This window comes from Mixophyes fleayi, chromosome 11 (genome assembly GCF_038048845.1).
Source record: "Mixophyes fleayi isolate aMixFle1 chromosome 11, aMixFle1.hap1, whole genome shotgun sequence".
Classification (NCBI taxonomy): Eukaryota; Metazoa; Chordata; class Amphibia; order Anura; family Limnodynastidae; genus Mixophyes; species Mixophyes fleayi.
In genome coordinates this window covers 66,149,639-66,157,667 of record NC_134412.1, presented here as the reverse complement: position 1 = coordinate 66,157,667, position 8,029 = coordinate 66,149,639, and the positions used below count along the sequence as shown (strand labels likewise).

The following is an 8,029-nucleotide window of genomic DNA, read 5'->3' as shown; positions in this document are numbered from 1 at the left end:
ATTATGTAACAGCTTTAGGGTTCACAGGACAGCCTATACACCTTAAAAAAAGTAAAAAAAAAAATTGAAGATACAAGTAAACAAAGACTGTACTCCTGTCCCTATAGAGTTTCTCACTTCAAACACTTGTCCTGTAAATCTACTGGGTGCCGACATATTACAGTTAATGAGAGCATGCATTAAATACACCCCAGAAGGGATGAAATGCACCAGTCAACTTCCAGACAACATATCTAATCAGATAGAAGAAGCAGTACAGGTGTTTTTGACACAACCAAGTGAAAACACATCTCAAGATGAGGCACCACTACCACAGTGGCTGAAGGATGTACCTGAGCAAATATGGTCAAAGGGAAAAAACTGATGTGGGACTGTTAAAAGTTGCTCCGGTACAACTTATACTAAAACCGAACACACTACCAATATGTGTTAAACAATATCCTTTGACTTTGTTACAGAATAAAGCAATCACAAAACAATTACAAGAATACCAAGACAAAGGTATAGTAAAGAAATGTCGATGACCTTTCACCACACCTTTATTCCCAGTCAAGGAAAGAGAACAGTAAGAGGGAGGAGTTCCCGAATTCAGGTTAATTCACGATCTCAGAGAAATAAATAAACGACTGGTTGTGAACACACCCATTGTCTTAAACCCACATACCTTGCTGAACCAAATTCCTATTACATCAATGTGGTTTACAGTTATAGATCTAGCAAATGCTTTCTTTTCTATACCAATAACTAACAATTCACAGAAAATGCTGGCTTTTACACATGAAAGAACACAATACTGCTGGACCAGATTGCCCCAGGGAGGGGCCACCAGCCCTTCAGAATTCTCTGAAGCAATGTCAACTGTCTTACAAGGTTGGTTACCACAATATCCTGAAACTACCGGACTACTGCAATATGTTGATGACTTATTGATAGCTGCTGATAGTGAACAACAGTGTAAAGAAGAAACTGTTTCTCTACTAACCTTTTTGGCCCAGCAGGACTGCAGAGTGTCCAAATCCAAGCTCCAAGCAGCACAGAAGGTAATTTTCTTAGGACACTGCATTTCATAGGGCACTAAACATCTGACGCCACAAAGAGTACAAGCGATACAACAGGTAAAAACACCTTTCAGCAGCCAGACTCACTAAGTACGAGGTAGCATTGTTAAGTGCTTCACATGTCAAAATCAAACGGTGCACAGTATTAAATCCATTGTTACCCCTAATGTATGAATCTCAAGATTCAAAAGGAGGGAATAATAGTGAAGAACAAAAGCCGTCAGAAGAAAGACATTGTGATAGTGAAGGTAATGACGATGAATTGGGTGAAAATATTAACCACAATTTTTCTTTTTCACATGATTGCCTCGCTCTTATGGATATGGAAGCACAGACTCTTCCAAATGTTACGGACTCTCCCTTGTCTAATGCTGTGTATGTACTTTATGTAGATGGTTCCAGGTATTATGATAACGGATCACCATTTACTGGATACGCAGTGTCTACAGAAAATGAAGTAGTTGACTCAGGACCACTATCATCGATACTGTCAGCACAAGCTGCTGAACTGATAGCACTCACCAAGGCATTGGAATATGCAGAAGGAACCACTGCCAATATCTACACGGATTCCAGGTATGCTTGGGGAGTGACGCAGGACTTTGGTCCAATATGGAAGAGCAGAGATTTCAAGACTTCTAGTGGTAAGGACATACAGCATGCCAATCTAATAAGAGACTTGTTTAGAGCATTGCAATTACCACACAAGGTTGCCGTAATTAAAATACAAGCACATACAAGGAATGAGACTTTTGAAACAAAAGGGAACACATTTGCAGATGCAGAAGCAAAAAAAGGCAGCCAAAAAAAAAAAAGCCTGAAAGAGAAGTATACACAGTACAAAATGAAATGCCTGACTACACTGATCTAAAAAAAGTATCAACAACAAACAGGACCATTGGAGAAAGAAAGATGGAAACGATTAGGAGCACAAGAAGATTGCGCTGGTATGTGGAAACTGAATGATAAACTTTGTCTTCCACAGGTTTTCTTGCCTCCCATGTTACAGATAGCTCATGGACAGCCACACCTGGGGAAGGAACAGATGACTAGCGTGGTCCATCACCATTGGATAGCTCCAGGATTCAATAAAGCTGCTACAGACTATGTTCAGGCCTACTGGATCTGTGGAACTTCAAATCCAGGAAAAATGGTAAAAACGTCACAAGGTACAACTTCAAAAGCCTTTTATCCTTTTCAAAGACTACAGATAGACTATATACAACTGCCTAAATCTGGAATATATGAATATGTTCTAGTCTGTACATATCTTCTCAGTAAATGACCGGAGACTTGGCCAGTAGCCAAGGCAACAGCAAAAGCAACTGCGTAAAGACTGATTGGTGAGATTGTGTGCAGGTATGGTGTCCCTGAGGTAATTGAATCAGATAGAGGTACACACTTCACAGGGGAAATAATACAACACATAATGACAGATCTAGGCATACAGCAAGCTTTTCATGTGCCATACAGACCACAGGTTAGTGGGTGAGTAGAAAGGTTGAATGGGACATTAAAACTGAAGATTCAGAAAATCATAGCTGAAATAATAATAATAAAAAAAAACATGCCCAGAATGCCAGCCCCTAGCCTCGTTTAGTGTAAGAACTGTGCCAAATAGGAATAGCAAGTTGTCTCCTTATGAAATACTTTTTGGAACACTACCAAAAACAGGGTGTTATTATACACAGCAATTACAACATAAACATGGAGATTTGACTAGCTATATGAAAAGTCTAACTGATCATTTGAACTATTTGCATGTTCTAGCATTTTCTTCACTTCCAGAGCCTGGTTCAGACCTACAGCCGCATAAGCTGAAACCTGGCGATTGGGTGTACTTAAAGAAAACGTGAGGAGAATTTTCGAACCAAGATTCGAGGGTCCGTATCAGGTCTTGTTGACCACGCCCACATCGGTGAAACGCCAGAACCGAGACTCCTGGGTGCACGCATCACACTGCAAGAAGACACTGGTCACACTGGACACAGCATCATGACCAGATACATCCTTTGCATGGTTTATGTAGCTACAGCTACTGCAGCTACTCCAGGATTATTGCAGGCTGACATAGCAAAATGCACAGGGACTGGATATGTACACGAGGAGTTAAGAAAGGCAAACTTAACCATATGTAGGTGGGATATTAATGATCTCTCAGATATAGGAAGAAATGTAACAACGGGGAAGTGTTTTAAAAGTTACTTAGAAAATGGACGGGAGGAGAGTGAGGTGCGAAGAGACTTATTGTGTAGGAACTCTGGAAACATACACCATAAAAACAAACGCAAGTGTGTAAATTTATAGTTATGCCTATGATCCTACAGGATGGCAATCTATGGACACCTAAATTCAAAGGACATTACATTGATAAAAAGAATAGTACACATAACCTAGATCTCTGTGATAACACAGACATGGGACCGGTTTGCCTACAACAAACTGCAGTATTTGAACCATGTATGCTACAGCATAACACTAGTGTTTGTGTATGGGCCTTACACCCAAAGGAATATGAGACACTGATAGAGGTAGCCCCTCAAATGGTCTGCGGTCACATATGATGAAAAAATAATACTAACCTACGGGCTGACCTACCCATTTTCTGGGTGCCTTATGAATATAACCCATTTACAATGGCAAGGGAAAGTGTTGATATTTTATAAGGACCAAATGTCACAGGTAGACAAAATGTTCAAGTATAATAACCTAAGTCTGCCTCAGTTAACCTTAAATATAGAGGAAATAGTAAAAATTATAAATGAAACAATAATACTGAGTGAACATTTAAAGCAGGTAAACTATACTAACAATCACGCAAAAATAGTCACGGTTATAGAAGGTAATGAATTAAAAGCTTTAGCCACCAAACTGAAGGATGATTTAGAGAAACATTGGTGGGATGTATTTACCGGATCATCTCCATCTATGACTGGTATATTTAACTTACTAGTACACCCACTACTCATTATCACTGTGGTATTGATCATATTGATAGGATGGAACTGGTATATGTCATGTACGTTCAGAAAAGATATACAAAGATTACAGCAGAGGCATGAAGAAAAGATACTTTTTGAATAAACAGGGGCAGAAGTGCTGATATCTGTACTCGGTCCTGGGTGAATGGTGAAAGATCCTTGCTTTCTCACAAGAGACTGTACAAAAGTAGTCTGTGCTGCATTAGGTGTCACTATTTTAGGCCTCAATATTTTTAACCTTTTTATATATTATTAAAAGGAGGGAGATTGTGAGAGCAGTTTTAGGGCCTCAATTATGATGGTAATAATGATATGTGAAGGAGTTAAAAAATCTTGGTATTTGCCTTAAAAATACATTCAGCATAATCACCAGCTCCAGCCTTGACCTATCTCAAAGACCCCGGATGGAGGCCTAGGACATGGGATAATGAATGATGGCATTGGGAGTATTGGCGCCAGCAGATGATAAGAAGAACCCATGTTAAGAAGAACCCATAAAAGTGACATGAAGAGAACTAACTAGCTTTGTCAGAAGATTTATATTTACTCAGGAAAATATCAATCTTGTGTTTCTATCCTATAACCAGATCAAACGTTTTTTCATGTATAAATGTATGGCAGAATTAAACGAGCACAGTTCAGTATACATCTTGACATTGGCATGTCTGTGTCTTGATTACTGATCTCCTGGTTAACCAGCATCTTATCTCACTGATATCTGAAGGGACTTGATAAAGGAGAGGTAAAATTACCCTAACAATAGCTAGCACCATAGTGTAGTATATAAAGAATGTAGTGTGCTCATCCTTCTCTTTTAAAATGACAGGCTGACTGCGCACTTATTATTCCAAGTGTAATGCAAATAATAAAATTTGTATTCTTTTATCTTGAATACAATTCGTATTTTTCTATATCTTGTATTAGGCTGTGAGCAAGAGGCTCGGTTCAATTAGTGGGATAACATTTAATGTTAGTTTTATCACAATTTATTGAATCCTGGTTAAAATACATAAAAATACATTAATATAGACAAATAAAATACTCCAATTAAACCACAGTATTTATATTATGAGGCATTGATTTCTATATACATACATATGGTATGGCATCAATTGAACATACATAAAAAAAATCAGACAAGCCTAGGTATATAGACCTGGACTAGTCTAGCTACTGGGAGGCAAATGGCAGTGGGTATAAATGCTGCATTGATCCAGATATAACACAGTCACTGATATCTCAATAAAATAATGTTCATAGCACACAAGTCCAGTAGATGGGTATTGGTATTTCTTTAAGTCTCTGCTAGTGCAATATAAATATTCAGATCACTGTCCACATATATCACATGGTTATTGCTGCGATGCTTTCAAATTTAACTTTGTTTACTTGCAGTTTTGATGTATATAGAGATGGTGGCCAGGTACCCAGTGTGCTGAAATCAGAGGATGTTTCTCGTGGTCCGTGCTTGTTACTGTTGGAGAGGAAGGTGCCTGCGTTCCACTGTGGAACGCATCTGTGCCTTCCTGTTCTCGCGTATGTCCAAAAGATGAATGGTATGCAAGTCGGGAGTCAGCTGTTTTCTTAGCTCCTCCCTTACAACAGAGGGGGCGTGGCTATAATGTGGCGGGGCCTACCGGTGGATAGTCCTGCTGCCCTGCAGGCCAGTCCGAGCCTGGCTGAAATGATACGTGCTGGCAGGTATTCAGGTATTATGCTTCACCAAGGGGTGTCGCTGTGGAAACCACGCTGTGAGTTTGAACTCGAGCAAAGAAGACACAAGGACATTTGCGTTCCATCAACTCTTTCTGCATATTGAACTGCCTGAACTGTCCTCATGTTGCTGTGTTAGTTTATTGTAATTTGTGTTCATATGCAGTTGCTAACATAAGCTATTATATTCCATGCATATTTTAGGCTATTGGTTATATGTTAGACAGATTTGTTCTTAAATGCCACCAGTTGGAATAGTTACTCAGGGATGAGACAGAACAAGAGGTCTTGGCTGAACAATGAGCCTAAACAAACTCTATTTCATCCACTTTGTCATCTGGCCAACAAGGTCAATGCATAAGAGTACCCTGACCCAAACTCCTAGGCACCCTCTCCCCAGGGAATCAACGGTCTCCAGACAGCAGGGGGAGGACACTTAATTAGCCCTGTCATTTTACCACCTATCACAAGCAAGCTACTGTCCTAATACGCCCCTAATAGCTCCATTCCCATGGGAATAATAAAGGTTATATAAACTATGCCTTTGAGCTGTAAGGGATTATCTTGTTTTTGTTCTGACTAGGAATGCGCTTCCATCATGTGAATACGCTGTGCTTCTAAGGAACTCTTCTACCTTGTATCTGTACATCGACTTGCTTGCTCTGCCATCTGCCAACTACGCTTTGGTTGCAATGATTTATCTAGGTGCTTTTCAAAAAACTAACGGGACGCACGGTCCTCACAATCGTTTACTGATTACCCACTGAAATAGGCAAAAACACTAAAAACCTTGAGATTTAGAGCCTGTATTCTGTTGCTGGAGGAAGACTTTGTTGAGATGTTCCATCCAATGAATTTTGTTAAATGGCAGCAAAGCTATATTTTTTTTATCTAAAACTCAGTAATGATGCAAAAAAACATTATCTTTAACCAGAATTACCAGACTCTGTCTGTTTCTAAGAAGTAGACCCTTAGGGGTTGCCCTTTCAAGATCATAGACAATTTGAGCATGTAGTGGGTTGACCTTTGGCATTCCTCTGCTTCACATTTTGGATAGCTCCTTCCCCAGGATATTCAGGGAATGCTCAGGAGGAAGAAGTTCATGGACAAACCTCTGATGTGATACGTACATTGGTGAATATATTGATGTTGAGTGTAACGTCACTGTACCTTGGCAGATCAGTGATATACTGTAACATGTTGTTACATGATTCTAAGCAATAGAAATGTAATATATATGTGTGTGTGTGTTTGTGTGTGTGTGTGTGTGTGTGTGCACTACTCTCCCAGCAAGGAAAATGGTTGCTGTGAAATCACCGGGGAGACATACTGACAAGCTACATCAGTTAGCAAAGTGCAATACTATGTGAATCATGACCTAAGTAACCTTTACAGAGTACACATAAGATTCCGACCAAAACGAAGATAAACCCCTCTTGCTAATAAAATTTCTGTGTTATAAAATACTGAGGTGGATTCAAGTTGATGGTGGCGGGCATCTCTACCACATGATGATATACTTAAAGCGCATCATACATTTTAAAACATATCTTCATGCAGCAGGAGGATTTAACATAGTAAGTTGAGGTGCATGCATCTTAAGATACTTGCATCTCGGCCTACACGCTTCAATGTGTTTCTTTCTATGTCTGTGTTTTTAATGTAAAATGCGTCCAACTGTACATGAGGCCCAATATCTCTAGTGAGCAGTCCCCTATGTTTCTATGAGGTTTTTTTCTCCCAATGAATTACAGATGATTAATAAAAGAAGATTGTAGGTAATTATTTACTTCCCCACACTACTGGAAAAAAAAGCCTGATGCGATTGCTCTGATTCCAAAGCACATAGGTTTTATTTGCAAAGTAAGTTAAAAGGCAAAGTTTGGTATGCATAAGCATGCACTGCTAGTACTAGCACAAGCTTCTATCAGAATGCTCTCTGGGGTCCCATGACAGAGCTCAACAATTTTATAAACTGTACAGTTGTAAAAGTAATGACATCACAGAGATATACAGTTACAGTTGTAAGGTCTCCGTTCATTGGTTGAAGGCTCCTGCACTCTCAGGTACTCGACGTGGCATTGGTGGATTCCTCTGGTCATTGTTAAACTTGGATCCTACTAGGTGGGTCATTTGAAACTGTTTGGAATTTCACCATCTGTTGTGCCCCTACATTCCTTGAGGTGGGGATCAACTTTCCATTGTGTGGCAATTCCAGATTCCCACCCTTAGACCTGTTTAAACCGCTTTTTATGATCTCTGTGTGTTAGCATTTTA

The 8,029-nt window shown here is 39.5% G+C and overlaps 1 long non-coding RNA gene across 1 annotated transcript; it reads left to right on the top strand.

Moving 5' to 3' along the window:
• Positions 1-433: 433 nt before the first annotated feature.
• On the top strand, positions 434-4,693 carry LOC142107686 (uncharacterized). Its single transcript, XR_012679996.1, has 2 exons — positions 434-870; positions 999-4,693. It is a non-coding gene; the product is annotated as an uncharacterized LOC142107686 (long non-coding RNA).
• The last annotated feature ends 3,336 nt before the right edge of the window (positions 4,694-8,029 follow it).